The 17,442-nt window shown below is 46.3% G+C and overlaps 1 protein-coding gene across 4 annotated transcripts in view; it reads right to left on the bottom strand.

Annotated features, from left to right (window-relative positions):
• JCAD (junctional cadherin 5 associated) overlaps positions 1 to 17,442 on the bottom strand; it is a 61,670-nt gene that overhangs the window by 23,689 nt on the left and 20,539 nt on the right. For 2 of the 4 annotated variants that reach the window (XM_030498776.1, XM_030498757.1), the window contains exon 1: positions 5,783 to 5,868. The exons of 1 other annotated variant lie outside the window; for it this stretch is intronic. The gene's annotated coding sequence lies outside the window, so the exon portion shown is untranslated. Of the gene's footprint in view, positions 1 to 5,782; positions 5,869 to 17,442 lie in introns of those variants that run through there. One more of the 4 variants, XM_030498786.1, reaches the window with a different exon arrangement.

Here is a 17,442-nt window from a genome sequence, read left to right on the forward strand (position 1 = left end):
AAAAAACAGTAGAAGTCGCACATTGGAACGAGGAAAGTTTTTGATGGAAGCATGTGATAGTCTTATATGCAAACCAGGTGAATACGATCTAGGTACAATTTTCTCTAAGTGCATATACAAATGTTTCACATCTGTACTCATAGTTAGTAAATTCAATGTCAACCTGAAAAGGCACATAAGGGCTGTGCCTGAGGTCTTGTTCTGTTCAGTATTTCCATTAATGACTTGTAAATTAGAATAAAGATTACAATTACAAATCTGTAGGGAGTGCTTCGAGCTTTTTCAGGGATTACAATTAGAATAAAATCTTAATAAATTATAGACCTAGTCTGAAATGAATGACTGAGATTCAATACAGGCAGGTGTAAAGCACCATGCCAAAGAAGAAGATGCAATGCAGAAGTGCAAAATAGAGCGGTACGGCAAAAGAGTCTCTGGGGCTAGAGCTGCAAAGAGAGAAGACATCAAGAGTAGCGTAGGGCTTGGATCAGATTAAGAGGAGCTTCAGTCAGGCTCTTTACTCCTGTCAGCCCTGTATCCAGTTTTGAGCCCTTCCTCAAGCAAGATGCTGCTCCCTGCTACTTGCTCACAAGAATGGTAAGAAGTTTTGGAAGTGTGACCCCTAGAGAAGAAGCTACAAGAAGTGGGCTTGTTTAGTTGAAAGGGAAGGAGGGAGGAATGAGGGCGAGAGAATGAGAGATGATAACAAGTTTTAAATATGTCAGGCTGCTAAAAGGCAGTGATAATCTTGTCCTGCTCCCTGCGGCTGTGGAAAACTGAAGGGACTGGTTTAGCATGCAGCAAGAGAGATTTAGGTTAGATACTAGAAGGAACTGTCTAGCCATGATGATGATAGTTAACCACTGGTAACGCTGGAAAGCTCTGAAGCTCCATCAGTACAGGTTTTCAAGAACAGGCTAAATGAAGATCTGCCAGGAATGGAGCAGATGAAGCTGACTGGAGGCGCAAGAATGGGTTTCTGACCAAAGGACTCAGATCATGGACACGCACTTCAAGAAAGTTCCCCTTACAGCCAACACCATACTGAGGCCTTCAAAGCCACTAGTACTACACACATCTCTGCTAACTACATGGGAAGAAAACATGCCAAAGCTATTGCTGGAAGATAAGCCAATTTATGTTTTCCAAGGCCACTCTCTCCCATTCATCTCACAGAAATTAAAAAGAAATCTGTGAATTTCTGTGTTTAACCCTCATTACCTGTGGGCAGGAGTTCACATTTTTTCTCTAACACAGAGATTCACAGCCAGTGAGAATTACAGCACACATCCTCTTTGCATTCTTTGAGCAAAAAGTCCTCACTGAAATCACTGAGGAACTGTGCCAGAGAATAAATTAATGATACAACGTGTCTCCAATAAAATTAGGAAGTGGGGAGGAGAAGAGGAGTTAGTCTTAAAGAGTTTATTTTACCCTCAGAAGGTAGTTATTCCTCTCTTGTATCTCACCAGTGCAGATGTATCAGCAAACCCACTGTGGCATGAGAGTGCAGAGCATCTCCCTGGGGAGGCCTTAATGAGTGACGGCTGCTCTCCAGGCATTGCCAGCCCTGCTTGTTAGGAGGTTTCAGGTCATATTTAAAAGTTTGCTTTCTCAGATTTGCCAAGAAAAAATGGCAGAGAGCTAGTTTGTTGTTGCTTTTTTTTTTTTAATAATGTGGGTGTTTGAATACTGGGTTCACACAGTGCTGAAACACATGTGTGACAGGGCAGGAATGGGAGTTTGTATCTGCAGTAAGGTTGATTTTTAAATTTGCCATGGACCAATCCAGCAAAGAGTGAGCACTGATTCGCTGAGGCTCATAAGCATCCAAATAGAAGTAAACGCATAAAAGGGCGGGAGGAAATGTCCAAGCATGCACAGATACCGCTGTTCATATTAGCTGGTTTTCAAAACGTCAACAGCTTGCTTCCACCGATGACAGAGCAGCACATTACTCCACTGAAATCAGTCCAGATTTTTTTTAGAGAAGGAGCAATTGTTAAAGAGCACTCACTGCTACTCTGTGCTCCAGATACAACCACTCCTTAGACCAACTCGCAGCATATGGTGTATTTCCTCAAATGACAGCTTTTGTTTGTCAGAACAGGAGAACAAAATAGTACATTTATAAAACAAAGTGTAATTAGCCACCTCTTTCCCTCCCAAAAAGGAACTGCAGAAGAGGATATTCTTTAGGACTTGGATGATGTTTCCATGCTGCTTACAACGCTTTTGTATGGAGCAATCCGCTTCAGTGGAACAACTCACATGGAACCACATTTGCTGCTCACATCTTAAAATCAAGATGTTAAGGGCTAATAATCCAACCTAAAATACCCATGGGCATGGTGCTCATAAGCTACTCCTATGCTAGGACTACATGGATCATTATTATAGTCTGCATTTTTTTGAGCTGAAAAGCATTCCATCCGTACAAATCAAAGAAAAAAAAAAATATTTCAACAATAACTGTTAAATCTTTCCTCAATAATAACTATATTAAACCTTTCCTCAATAATAACTGTACTAAACCTTTCAAAGTACAAATTTTTAATAAGGGAGCTATCACATAATTGAACTTCTTTGAGGTGACAGTGACATGACTTATAGAGCCTGGGCTCTGTGATCAAAAGGATTATACACATTAGCATCCTACTAATCACAGCAGGACAGGCTGGCCCATCAGGCCAGGACTCACGGAGGAGAGATCCGTAAACAAACACTTTCTCCCGCTCACAAACGTGGCTGGGAGCGGAGGCGCTCCAAGGTCGGTGTGGTCTTCTCCTCTTTCAAAGAGATAAGGATTGTGTCTGCTGGAGTAAATAAATTCTCAGCATAGTCTTACACTTCTGTTTGTTTACTCATTTTCAGACATTACCATCCTCTCCTGTGTTGTTATCCCTTTAATATTATCCCTGTATGTATAATCAAATGCCCTCTCTTCTGGATTGACCCTCTGCTTCTTCCTGTATTATAGATGCCTTTGATCTATCTTTCTTGCATCTGTGTGTCCTGCCTTGTAGTCTCAGCAGGATTTCCCCCTGACCCTTTGCTCTACTAGAAAATAAATGCCAAAATAGCATTTGTATGCATTAGTGTAGAACAAAAATAAGACAGACGCTCAAGAAGACTACACACAAGCGCCGCTGTGCTGCTGAGGGACTTCATGTGCTGGGCAGGGCTGTCTACCAGTAAGGCAAACCCAGGCTGGTGAAAGGAGGCTCAGCCTCTAAGCATTGATGAGACTCTGGACCAAGAAGGCAAGCAGACATCATCACGATGGGGGAAGAAGGACCATCCTAAAATTCCAGAAACATCTGTTAACTTTTCCCTACTTGGTGACTTGCAGGGTGCCCTCACACTTCCAAAAAGCAGAACTCAGACTTTAGCTTTTTTTTCCTTTTTTCAAACAGCTCAGATTTCGGAAGCCCTTCCCTTGCTCCACCAATTGAGATGGTCCAAATTACGGCTGACAAATTCTATTAATATCCTAACTGTAATACACCTATGTGACAGAGAGGCTGCTGCTGATTTTTGTTCTCTGCAGGCATAGCCAGTACCAGAAGAACTGAGAGTTATCTTTAGGTAGATGTGAAAAGATGCCATCAGTTCATAAAGAGACCTTAACAATTGCATCAAGACCACCGAAAGGTTGACCAACCCCTTCCTTCATAGCTGGAACCGGTGAGTAAGCTTCCCCAGCATGCTTGAGTCCACTGGCTCTTGAAACGAAGCACAATAACAAGGTTGCAGAAAGCGAGATAACCCTTTCCATTCAAGAAGTGGAAAACAACATCTGTTAAAAACAAATAAACGGGTGTAATAGGCTCAGCAAGAGACCCGGAGGATTTTAGAGATGTAGCTCGTGGCTTGGTCAACACATTGTGAACAGCAAATTACAAGAGAACAATTGTTTCATACCAAGCTCTCCCACCCCTGAACTCCCTCAAGGTTAATTAGGATGGCCTCTGGCCAAATTAATTAGAAGAGAAGATTTGGGCAGGACTTTGCTATGCACTCGTAACTAGTTCCAAGGTGACTGAGAAGTTCAGAAACGCCTCACCTTCCAAATAAAGCCTGTTTGGCAAAACCTGAGCTCACATGTGCCATGTAATTTCTCTGACAATCAGGAGAAACACTTAAAAGTAATCTTTTCCTTACTAACGGCTACGGCAGAAGAATTTTCTGCATCCTTCCCACCAAACAATATGCCCTTGTTTATTTTTTGTGTGCATTTTAGGTCATAACAGGCCAGTGAAATTATGCATGTAAAGAACAATATACTACTGTAATATGCTACTTGATACACACAGCCTGGCAGACTCTGAAAGATCTCTTTTCCAAGATCTGGCACATGCATGTTGCAGCACGGAGAAATCCTGAATATCACTGTAGGAAGGGAGGATGCAGAAGTGGGTGCAGCCTTTGAAACAACAGACTCCGTTGGTATTTGAGTTGGTATTGTAACAAGCCCTGGTGGCACATCTTAGGAGAGCACCCTGCCTGGACAGGGACAGCCCTGCCCAGCTTCTCTGTCCCGTGGCAGCAACCTGCCTCAACCTCCTCCGGACTCCTGCTGCCCTCAGCATCCTTGGCAAAGGGAATAGCTGGCAGGACCACGCTTTTTTCATCCACGGTGAGTGGTAGAACTGCAAGAGCATAGTACGGCAGGTCTAGCCTCTGTGATTACAAACTAAGCACTGGTGCAAATTGAGGCTCTTGCAGTGGCTGCACCTCTGAACTGCAGAGCCCTTCTCTGTCATTAATCCGATATTCTTTAGTTTGAAGCTGGAAGGCTGCTATTTTCCACGTGTCTGCTCCCCACAAACAGCAACAGAGCTTCTGGGTAGAATCAGAACTTGTAACACAGAGAAAACGCTTCAGCTCCTGCAAAGAAGTGCAGCTGAATACTTTTCAGCAGGACACAATTCTCCATGTCACTAGCCAAGATTTAATGTCGTGACTGCGTGGATCAGACTGACTACTCGGAACAGTTACATCCTTATTTTCACTTACAGACATGGGCTGGAGTAGCTTAACGTGTAGGGTCCACGCCACTAAAAAGCCATTATTCTCAACTCTTTATTCTCATTTTTTTTTCCTCTCAAAAAAAAAGGAAGAAAACCCCAAACCCTTAATAAATGCAAGAGTCCTTTGGCACAGATCCAGCGGGAGACTAAAGCCGTAATTTGTAATTCTGAGGCAATTATGAAATGACATAACAGCACAAATCTCCTTCTGACATAACAGCTTTTTTCTGCCTCCCTTGCAACAGTACATGGCTTAAAACAACCACCAGAAAGGAAATAATCCCAAAGATCTCTTTGACTGCTGTGTAAATGTCGGAATAAGACTAAACACCAAGAGGGGCAGCAGCTGATGTTTCAGACCCTGATGCCACATCCCGGTCGGGTCAACGGGAGCCGGCACCGAGTCGCAGCCGGCGCCCCGGGCGCAGAGGAGCACAGCGACGGGCGCTGAAAGCAGCTGAGCGGCTCCAGCCGCGGCACCCAGGAATTTCCCTGGGACTCCCGCTCACGGCGAGCTCCAGGGAAACCGGGCCCTGCGCAGGGCTGGGGACGCCGGCGGAGAGACAGGGACGATGCGGGGAAAGAGAGGAACGAGCAGGTGCAAAGCGGAGCAGGGACGGGAACCGGGGGGATGCGCCCCGCGGTGCCGCGCATCACCGCCTGCCCTGAGGCACCCTCTGAGCCCCGCCGCCGCGCTCACCCGCTCCTCCAGCCGCCCACCGCGCCCTCCGCGCCCCGCCGGGACTCACCTCTCCGGGCGGCCGCGCAGGACCCTTGAAGGCCGGCCGGGGCCGCCGCGCTCAGCGGCCGCGGCAGCCGGGAGGCGCCGAGCCCGCGGCGGGCGGGGAGGGGCGGGGCGGAACGAGGCGGGGGTGGGACCAGACCAGCTCGGCCCGCCCCGCCCCGTCCCGTCCCGCCCCCCCCGGGCATCTCCAGGCGCCCCCCCGGGCATCTCCAGGCGCTCCCCCGGCCGCCGGCGCGCAGCGTCCCAGCCCGGGAGCGGCGGCTCCTGCACCCGAGAGACATGGCGGGATTTTAGTCTGTCTTCACCGTCCCTTCCCGCCTGGGAAACCGCTCTTTGCCCTTAGCGAGCCCGGGGCACCAGCTGACCAAGCAGGCGTTACACACTGCCTTCCCGCACTGGGATCCCCTGATCCTCTTTTAATCCGTCCCTGGAAACATGTTGGCCTGTGCATTGGGGGGCCAGTGTCCTGCGCTGGAGGTGAAAGGAGTGTGAGGCACTTGCAAGCTGAAAACGCTAAGCCTTGGAAGGTCTGGTTACCTTCAAGTACCCACCCGTCACTAGCAAGTGCCCTGGGCGCTTAACTGTGAATCTTAGAATCATAGAATGGTTTGGATTGGAAGAGACCTTAAAGATCATCTAGCTCCAACCCCCCTGCCATGGGCAGGGACACCTTCCACTAGACCACATTGCTCAAAGCCCTGCCCAACCTGGCCGGGTCAGGGACATGTCCAACATGTCTCTGCATGTCTAGTGCATCCTTCCAAAGAGATAACCCGTAAGCTCACACCAGCAGTGGCAGTTCTGCCAGGAACACACTCTTACATGGGGCAGGTTGTTTTCTCCATAAAGTTGAACAGGCACTTCCTGCCCCCCTGCTCCGCAGCTGAGCTCAGAAAGACAGCTTTATCAGCACAAGGAATATCTGCAGAAGGGAAGGCTGGGGTCCATCAAGGATGGAGAGGGACCAGAGGAGACCCTTTCAAAGCTTGCTGTGACTGCTGGCACCTGGCTCCAAGCTGGAAGGGCTTGTCCTCATCATGGTTTTCATGGTGTCATCTGCAAGCCTTTCTGAAGCATTGCTGGTTGCCTGCTTCCCCATCTCTCTTGTCCCTGGCATTTGTTCAGCTTCTCGAAACAGGTGAATAATTTGCAAATCTGTTTTGGTTTAATGACACTCAAAAAATTATGTTTGTGAATTATTTACTTCAGCAATTGCTTGGGCCCATCAACTGCTCGCCATGCCTTAATTCACTTTTACCCTAGGCTATCAAAGTGCTTTACGCGTGTTCATACACTGAGTCCTATTCAATATGTGCTCTAGTTAATAGTGGGAAAACAAGGGTATTAAAGTTACACAATGAGTACAAGGTCACAGGAGAAGTCTGCAGGAGAGCCCAGAACTGAGTACAGGTTCCCTCATGCCCCAGTTTTGTAGGGTGCTGGGAATAATCATCATTGTCCTGCTTTTCTACGTATATCTTCCATCTTCCAGCTATGAGGCTCTGAGCCTGCAGCACTGACACATAAAGCATCTGCCAAGGGCAACACCACCAGCAGCAGGGGGACTTCCAGCAGGACACCTTACACTCCATCCCTGCAGCATTCTCAGTGGCTTTGCTGGTTGTGAAACCTGTGTATTTTCCCATGGTAAAACCTTGTATCTGACACAGTCAGTCACTAGAAAGTTTAGGTTTTGTCACAGAGCAGCTTCTTGTGGATGTGACGATAGCACGGGTTTCCATCAAGGAAGCTGTTACAATTCATTATTTAAATATCTTGACTCTGACAGTCAAATTGGGAGTTGTGGGGGTTTTAAATACCTGTCTCTATTGTCTTGTATGAAAAAGATTTCCAGGACGATTTTCTCATCTGCATGGCTGCAGCTCTGAGCTGTTTGCTCTCCTTGGTTGTAGGAGACAGCCCTGTTTACATTCCTCCTTCCTGAGCCAAAAACCTTTTGCTCCCTGTTGGGTAGGTATGAGGTACCACATAGAGCAGGTCCTCGCTGCCGGAGCTCTCAGCTCTCCGTTGGGAAAGCCATTTCAGCACTGGCTTTGTGGGGCAGGAAGGGAGGGGACACAGGCTGGAGCTGCCACTCCAGTGAAGGAAAACTGGATCATTTACTGAACAGTGCCAAGGTGAAGGGGAGGGACATCTCTTTGTCTGGAGGAGGTCACAGCCTGTGGAGAGTATGCGCAAAGGACAGCCCACCTCAGAGCTGCCTCTCTGCACCTGGGGGTGTTCTTTTGTTATACCTCTTCTGAGAACACTTTGTGGGCTGCAAAAGGATGTGCAGCCCTCGGAAGGAGGCACTTTGGAGTGTTGCAGAGAAGATTTCCCTCTGTGAAGTCAAAGTCACTGAAGGAAAGTCAACTGAAGATTTCCCTCGAGTGAAGTCAAAGGGCCTCCAGCTGAGAAGCAGAACTTTCCTTCTAAAGAAAGAAAACAGCCACCCATGCTTCTAGCTCTCCTGCTACAGGGAAAAGCCTGAAAACCTGACCTGAATGCAGCTCCATGGTCAGATACCAGAAAGCAAATTGCATGGTTTTTGAGACAATCTGGGGCATCTCTCAGGCTGGATTCACAATTAATGATGGATGAGAGCTGGCAGCCCCACCTTGTGCCCAAGCAGGATTGCCCAGAGTTCTGGTGTAGCACATGAAGCCATTGGCCTGTGATTTGGGAAGTCTGGGTGCTGTGCTCCTCAGTGGCGGCACAACTTTCAGGGGCTCCCTTTGCTCCTGCTGCATCTTGGCCACTGCCTGTTAGAGAGCAAACTCTTTGGGCAGATGTTGCTTTTGGTTTTGCCTTAACTCATTGTCCACATCAATGAGACTGTGGTCTCAGGTGGCTACGGCAATGCAGACTGTGACTGCCAGGAGAAGGGTGAAGATCGGAAAAAGCAGAGGAGGCAGGAAAGCAATGCTGCTTTTCAGCGGTTGGAGTAAATGCTGCACAGTCTGCAGCGCTGCTCCCCTGTATAGCCCATGGTCCTGTGGCCACCTGGGTAGATCCCCGTCTCCTGGCTCTTTCTGGAGAAGGGGTCCATAGACAGATAATCTTCAGTTTAGAGCTTCAGCCTTGAAAAGGCTGGAAGAATTAAATGTGACTGCAAAAGAAGCGTACAGATGGGGTTTGTGGAAGGGAAAAGAGTGCTAAAGCCTCTGCCCTGCTACGGAGGACTCCTGAGATGTGTGAAAATTGGTGTGATGGGGCAGGGTGACAAGGTCAGGCAATAGAGGAGAGAGCTGTTATTGCCCCTCTTTTTGCATGGCTTACAGGGGGCAAGGAGAAGGTCAAAGAAACCATGAACCAAAAGCTGGTGGTGGCTGTATGCATCAAAGGTGGGCATCTGGACAGGAGCATGGAGGGGCTGCATGAACCCAGCAAGTGGTAAAGCCATCCCATGTGTCACAGCAGTCAGGTTCAGATCAGCATCCCACGGGACACGGTAGAGCGGGCCCGCATGCCTATGCAAGCAGGGAACGCCAAGGCTCGGCTCCTCAGGAGATGAAGAGCAGCGCCTACAAGTCTGAGTGAGTGGCCGTTATGGACAGAAACTGTGGAAAACAGAAACACACAAACACAAGAGAGACAGGCCAGATGGGGGAAATGCAGATGAATTAATGCACAGGGAAGGGAAAAGGGAAAGCACACAGGCATGCTGCACGCCAGCCAGCTCTTCAGCAACAGCACTGCTGCGTGCCATTGCCGAGATGAGTGAATGGGAAGTCCTGCTCTGCTCGGTGCAAATTACTGCTGCTTTATGCCTTTATAATTCTCTCTGGCCTCAAAACCTCCCTCATCGGGAGTCCTCTGTTTATGTTTTATGTCCCATCATCAATGTTGCTGCAAGGGGCCAGAGCTTTTGTGCCATTCCTGCTGAACTTGTTGCAGGCTTGGAGCCTCATTTCTGGAGGTGATCCTGCATTAGTGGTTTTTAAATTGAAATCAAGCAGATTTCTTCATAATTTGGTGTGGTTTGAAGTGACTAGGTACATTAATTTTTTCCCCAAGAGACTGTAAGTTTTTGTCTTAGATCCAGTTGCCAGGAACGTATTTAGGAACATATGCTGAAATCACTACATACCTGAAGTTTACCATAACTAACTAGCCACAGATGTGCTATTAAACCTGTGCTTATTTTTTCCTCTTCTCCATCCTAAAAGGCATGTTACAGCCCCAATATATTAAAATTTCTCAGAACAGATGCTAGTCATAAACAAAACAACCATTACCCTTTTGCAAGAAAACATGTCACATTACCTATCCGCCAGTAATCACCTGTTTATAGAATTGGCACCTCTTTTTAGTTTGGAATGGAGGAGCTTCAGATATTTTATTGCTACATCAAGGAAAACACTAAGCATTGCTGTGGAAAGGGGATGTTTTCATTTTCCAGTCCTTTGGTGCTTCTTTTGCTGTATTTTGACCTGGTATTTGGGGATTCAATTCTTGAACTATTTTATCATTTTCTAAGCATCCCAAAGAAACAGATGGGACGGATGTGTATTGAATAGAGGGAAATAGTTCACAGCTCCAGGTGGTGACTATTCTGCAAGGACAATGTAATACATAGCAGTCATGTAATACACAGTGTCTGTGCAAGGTGTTGGGCCACAGGCTGCTGGGGAGGAGTAATACTGCACTGGTGGAGAATATTTTCCTTTAGATGTAAGGACTCAGCTATTCTGTCTTTTAGATATACCTCAGAGTCCTAAAGTATGACACACAAATGTGCACTGGAGGGAGGAAAAAACTGGGGGGAAAAAGCTAATAAAAGAAAGACTAGCTAACACAGAGGTAGGGTACACCCATTGCCGTGTGTGTTCCTGAACACTGTGAACACTGCCGAAAAAGCTAAGAGGTGTGGCACGCAAATTACCCTTCAGAATTTAGCTGGTTTACTTTTGGGAAAATTAGGTAGTGCTTCCAAAACTTTTGAAGTGCTAAATATTGTTAAAATAATCCTTACAGCTCTTTACTCAAGGACTTGGCTCAGGATACTCAGCAAATATTAATGAGTTTCTCATCATAACACCCAGGAGAGATGGGAACATATCACAGTAATTACCCCCGTCACCCAGCTGAGGAACAGAACAGTTAGCCCTCATTTTTCAGGGGAGTTTCCTGACCAAAATATTTGTACAGTCGTTCAGCAGAAAAGCTCTCGGGAAGGGCTGGGAGCTCCAGCTGGCCTCACAGCAAGGCATCAAGACTGGAGAGGGAGAGGGTCACCCCTGAAGGTAAGGGAAGATGAAAGGGGAATATTTACGCAGTAGCAAAGCATGTTGGTGTTGGATCTATCCTATTTTTCCTGTTTAGAATATGAGTCCTTACTACTCTAGAGAAGGCTAATCCCTGCATTTGTGTAATGTGTAAATGCATTACATACAAGGGTTCACAAACGGTACAATACAGATGTTATCGCAGTTCCATCGATCTCTGCAAGGGTACATGCGAAGGCTGAGTTGTGGCTGGCACACCATCATTCCTGCTAGTGATGTGAGCTTCACTCCTTAAGGAATGAAGTCTCACAGACAAGGGAAGTAAGGTCATGACTGAAAGGTGTGCAGCCGGGAAGCAGTCTTCTCCCAAGCACAGGCAAGGTTTTAGCTTGGTTCCTCTGATCACAAGAGGGGGTTAGCAAGAGCTGTGGATCCCATTAGCATCACCATGTGGACTAGTGCTGGTGCAAAACACACTTCAAATAAGGTAAAGAATAGCAGGCCCTGCTGAAATCTCATGTATTAACGGAAGATGTTGATGATCTCCAAGGAAATGCCCACTTCATTACTTGCAAGTGCTCAGCAGCTCACAGCCAGCACTAAGCAGTCCATCTGGTCGTGCCTGATACCCATTGTAGGTCTAATCAAGCAGTAGGATCCACCCTGTCTTTCTACCAGATTTCTAGCTACAGCTCAGCACCGTTCCGCTGTGACTCTAGATTTACTGTGGCAAGTTTAGATATTGACCTTTTGGAGTTACAATGAAGGAAGAGAGCAAACTCAGGTTGCCCACAGGCATTAGCTAAAAATTCTTTGCCTTTTTCATGAAATAAATTGCAAATCTACTTTGAAAAAGAAAAAAAAAAAAGGAACTTCATCTTTAAACCAGCTGCAAATGTATTCTCAGCAATATAGATAATTTAACTTGCAAAAACATAGCATGTGCTGAGCAGATCTCTAGGAGAATAGTCTGAAATAGCAGGGCACCTAGGGATGCACAAGGGGCAGGGTGATAAAAGTATGTGAAGTAATATAGAAACAGCACAGGTGCTTCAGGAATGTCTCCCCCCTTTGCTGAACATATGTGTATAAACAATTAGCTGGAAGATGGCAAATAAAGTATGGATAAAAGTATTCTTATTTGTTTCCACTGATATAGCTAGGCTGTGAAAAACACTGCTGTAAGATACAGCTGAAGCCCTGAGGTTTATAAGGAACAAACAAAAATATATACCAATGGCAAAAGCAGTAAATATCAAGAAATAGGGTCTGGAGGGGTTACACTCTTCAAAGTCTTCAGAGCTGTTTGACCAGACTGTATTTATTGGGAAAATAAAGAAAACCTGCCCTGAAGCAGGTTACCCCCTTCCCCAGCCTCTGCAGCAAGCCCTTCCCTGGGGAGCATGGGTTCACACTGGGGAGAGGGGAGCATTGTTGAAATGGTGTGTTTTAATGCAAAACCACAGCACACGATAACATGTCTCTTTTTATAAACGCTCTATTGCATAGTTCCTATTAGTTCCATAAGAACTGTAGTAATAGTTATTTAAGTGTAACTCACAAATTCCAGCTTTTAGCTATGGTAACGTTATTTTTAAATCTTACATTTCAAAAGGCAGTACTATCCTTTCTGAAATACTGCCTCCCTCTTGTAGATCTACATGAGCTGACTTTATGAGATCAAGGGGGGAAAACTATCTATAGCAGGTTGTTTGGTTTTTTTTGTAAGAGACGTTGAGCACAGTAGCAAGGGCAGAGCATGCAGAAAGGCTTGCCTGTAACTGAAGTACTTAAAAAGTTCAACAAGAGTTTGCAACACCCCTTCATGCCAGTGCATTCCCACAAAAGCCTCACCCAAAAAGCTGAAATTACAGTCCTTCTCTGTTAAAGAGAAAAAATGTGAGAATGGCTTGTAATTTTTGAACCAGAAAAGCTATCTTTATCTTCCAAAGAACAGCCCCTTGAAGATGTGACTGTCATCCAGGGTTAAAGAGCAGGCAGAAAGCCCATAGAGGAATGGGGCCTCGGCAGCTCAACACCCAGCACCAGGCATCTGTCTCCTCTGGTGAGGGGATGCTCCTGTTATCTATCTGATATATACCAGAGTGTCACGGCTTTCCGTATCCAAACACATCTTGACACTGGAGATTACACAGATCCCAGAGCTCTGGAGTGAGGCCAGGGACATGGACCTGCCCCACATCAGCTCACCACCACAGGAGCAGGCAGAGGCAGCATGAAGAATCGTTATCAGAGAGCAATGACATGTCATGGCTGTCTCGAACGGGCCAGGGGGTCAAAGGATTATGACTCAAATCCATTCTTCATAGAAAAATCTTTTCCAAATGCCTGACTTAAAGCTATGAAATGGCACAGGGAGTGTCCTGTTATCTGTGGGGTGGTACAGACCCACCTCTGTTTCAAGCAGGAATCCAAAAAGACTAAAATAGAGCTGAGCAGAGCATCCCCGTTGCGCAGTCATGCTTGCCAAGCTGGTTTCGTTTCCCCTCACACTCGCTGGTGGACAGGTTTAGAGGACTGAGTGGCGATGTGTCTTTAGCCCCACAGTAAGTAATAAACTTGCCGTGTGCATATATATTTTAGTCTTGGGTTTAACTCTTATTTACTTTCATATAATTTTACATCAGAGTATGCATTTCTGCAGTTTCTGCTGTCATCCCCATTTCTTACCTGCTCTCTACTAGAATTTGTTTTGGAGGGAGTGGAGAGGAGACTATTTTCTGGAAAAGCTCTTTTGCTGAAGCTTATCTAAGCAGCATTATGGAAACATGTTTTTTCTCAATAACCTTTTAAGTTACAGCAACTGTGCAAAGGATTGCAGCACCAACGCCAAAATGTGTCAGCCTGTACCATAAAGGTTTGCAGGTCTCTAGGGGCTGTATTTGGGGTTGAAAGTCATTGAAATCTATTAATTATCTTGTAGAAGTTGAGACTGATGTTACAAAGAAATTTTGTTTGGAAGATAGAGAAATCCAAGTTCTCATACCAACATGCTTTTCTTGTCAAACTGAATTCTTCCATTTCCCTCCTTCTATCCAGGACAAGAGGGAAAACGGAACCAAGCTCCAAAATAATAGAAGTTTGGGGGGTTTATTTAGGCAAAGCCTTATTCAGATTAACCTGAAGGTGTCCATGTGCATTTTATTGGATTATTTTGTTCTGAGGTCACCTTCTGTAAAATGTATGCAGCCCCAAATTCAGTAGAGGGCTTCCAGGCTCATCAGTGGAAATTACACCTCTACCTTACCATATTTTCCGTGTTTCAGATCAGAAACAGCCACAATGGAACCCTTAATTTATTACATCCTTTCTTTCACTGTCTCAAGCTTCACCCCCAATATTCGGGCATATTGCAACACTGTGATAGAGAAGTGTGATGCAGGCTCTCCTTCAGAGGGATGCTGTTTAAGGATGGGTGCTGCAGGACATTTATACCCTGCACACTCTTTAATCTTATCACCACCCTGCCCAAACCCAGTCACCCCCTCAGGCAAGTCCCTGCACTAGAGGTTCCACATCCATCTGACCAGATGGTGTGGGACCTCACAAGACCTCCCTTTACCACACAAAGGCTCTGGGAGAAGAGCAGCCAGCCAGCCTCCAAATGAACTGCTGTTTGAAAGGAGATTAAACCCCTCCCTGCACATGCAACTTATAGTCAGGCAGACAACATCAGAGAAGCCAAGCTGCATTCACTCCAAGGAGAAAGTTAAAATAGAAATGAGTCTTCTTACTTCAACTCTGCCTTTTGTTGTGCCCTGCAGGCAGCCTTCACCTGTGACCGTGTATCCTCCAAAGTCAGAGTAGACTTGCTTAAAGTGAAAACGAGCACACTCAGCCTTACCTTTTAATTCCCATCATTTCTAGAAGAACCTCTGTTCTATTCAACATGAACTGAGTGGTCATGAGCAGCACCACAAATCATGTAGGTACTTGACACATCTCAGAAGGAAAGCTGAAGAGTGAGTGCATAGCTCAGGTTTTAAAAAGTGGCCACTCCATATTTGAAGCAAACAATCACTACAGAAATGACACTACTACTACTTTAACACACTGTCCTCCTCTACCCACCGGCAGCCACCTTTCTCTCTAACAATGTCAGATACATGGATGATGGGAGCTGCAAATCCATTTCAACACCAAGTCAGTGGTCCTAACCTGGCTAGGTTTCTGGAGTACACTAGGCTGACGGTTTTGCAGTGAAAGCACTGAGGAAAGTCGTGCTGAGGGGTGTTTCCTTGTAGAATTCATGAAGGAAACAGCTTGGGGCAATGACTCCATAACCCGGTACAGCTGTTTCTGCAGTGATCATTTGTTCACATCCTATGATGCATTAAAAGAGCAGCTTGGAGCATTTCTGTTGCTGCTTATCCTCTGACTGGGCTGTTGTTAATGCAACACTCACTCAATGAAGTGTTTGGGATGAGGTCCAAAAAAGCACTTAGGTGCCTAAATCCAAGACAGCGATTCACAGCTGCCTAAGGACTTAGGTTCCCCCTTTTGTATGCCCCATCCCAGAACCTCTTTAAAAACCTGGACTTCTGCAACGAGGTGACTCTAGGTGTTGCCATCTTAGCAGGGCTTGGCTACCGGAGCCTGCCTCTCTGCCATCCAGCCCTGCAGATGAGAGGGTTGTGTTCAGGATCGCTCAGATGGTCTGTGGCTATGTCCTGAGCTCTGAATTCATCAGTGTAGCTGCTGTTGCTCAAACTGTGGCTGGCGCTGCTTTTCCCTGTTGATATAGCCACTGTGGAGGGGGGAGCTACTGTGTAGCTCTTTGCAGCCATATAGTCACAGCAAGCATGGCACGGGAGTGACTTTACGCTGATGAGGGGAGAGGCTGCCATTTTCCCTCATGTAGCACTCCCCTTCTCACACTCTTTAAGAGGGGCAGAAAACAGATGTTCCCTCTTCTGCTCCCTTGCTGCTGATGGCCTGGCAGGGAATGATAGAGCCAGGTGGACTCTGCAGTGTGGTGGCTGCTGCATGTGTGGAAGCTGGATGGGTCATGGGATGCCAGGCTCAAAGCCACTCATACTGCCATCAGTCAATAAAGCTGTACAAGAACAGCTTTAAGTCATTCCTAATATGGTATAAAATTCCTCAATTAACCAACTCTTCTACTACATTGCAGAGTATATCTGTCCGTGTGCCTCCTCCTAAAGACAGAGCTCAAGAGTTACAGCAATCTGGTTATTGAACTCCAAGGGGTTTATAGGGAGCAAGAGGGAGCATAGTTGCTCTTCTACTACAGCTTATTCACCTTGCTTCTGAAAAAGCCAGTTGCCTCCCAGGAAGCTCTTGGGGTGGATGATAAGCTGAGGCATGCGTGCTGGGAACTCACTAGTTGGGATGGCAGCACCCTTTTCTGCAGCCCGAGCATCTGTTTGGGTGATCTGACAGACAGCTTGGAACCACGTTCACATGTCTTGCCATGAGATCATTAAGCTTTGCCAGGTTTCTCCTCTTGTCTGATAAAGTAGTTAGGGATCTGTGTAACAGACACTTGCACTTTTCAAATCCATGTCCCAGGTAGGGCTCTACATGCACAAGCTGTTTTTCTCATTAAGTCCTTCAGTTGCTGCAGTTTACCTAAATCCATGCTGGACTGCAAAAGCCTTAATCGATGTAACACATTCGCTCCTGGTGATGTCAGGGAGCGGCTATACCAATCTAACAGATGAGCTGATCTGATAGCCAGTGAATTTGGGGTGACAAGCAAGGTTTATCATGTTAAACCAGGTGCCATCAGCACCCTTCAGTCCTGCAAAAATGCTCTAATTCTTCATAAAGCTATTACTGAGACATGTAATGAAAGCATGAGATCTGAGCTACTTCCTGCTCTAGTCTGCTGCTGCTGGCTCTTCTTCCTACAATCAGGAGGAGAGCCTGATGTGGAGGCATGTTTCTGAAATAATTTCAAAGATGAGATTTGGTGTCTTCCGTGCCTACATGTGTCCTCAGCAGGAAAACTGCAGAGCAGCAGAAGAGGGTGGAAAATGAATCTTCTGTAGATCTGTCCATGCATGTGTTTCTGGCTGGGCCCCGGCCTCCAGCCATGCTGCGAACCCTATTTCAAAGAGGCCATGATTCCTTCTCAAATTACTGGTACTGGCAGAGCAGCAGACCTGGCAAGTGAGCTTTCAGGAATGTCTTTATCCCTCACAATCCATGTGAAATAGGTCCAAGGAGTAATATTCTTGGAGAGCCAGATACACAGATTTTGCAAAATTTGGGAGCAGCAAAGCTATTTGCTGTGACTATTAATAAAACAGTCGCAGTGCTCTTGGTTTTGTTCTGATTGTGAAAATTCTAAAGCAGAAGTTTTCTTTTGCCTAGGTCAAAATCTCTGTGCTTCAAGTTTAGAGCTGTCAGACGCTACTGAGCAATGGGCCTTCATTCAACAGACAGCAGT

The sequence above is a fragment of the Strigops habroptila genome, chromosome 1 (assembly GCF_004027225.2).
Source record: "Strigops habroptila isolate Jane chromosome 1, bStrHab1.2.pri, whole genome shotgun sequence".
Lineage (NCBI taxonomy): Eukaryota > Metazoa > Chordata > Aves > Psittaciformes > Psittacidae > Strigops > Strigops habroptila.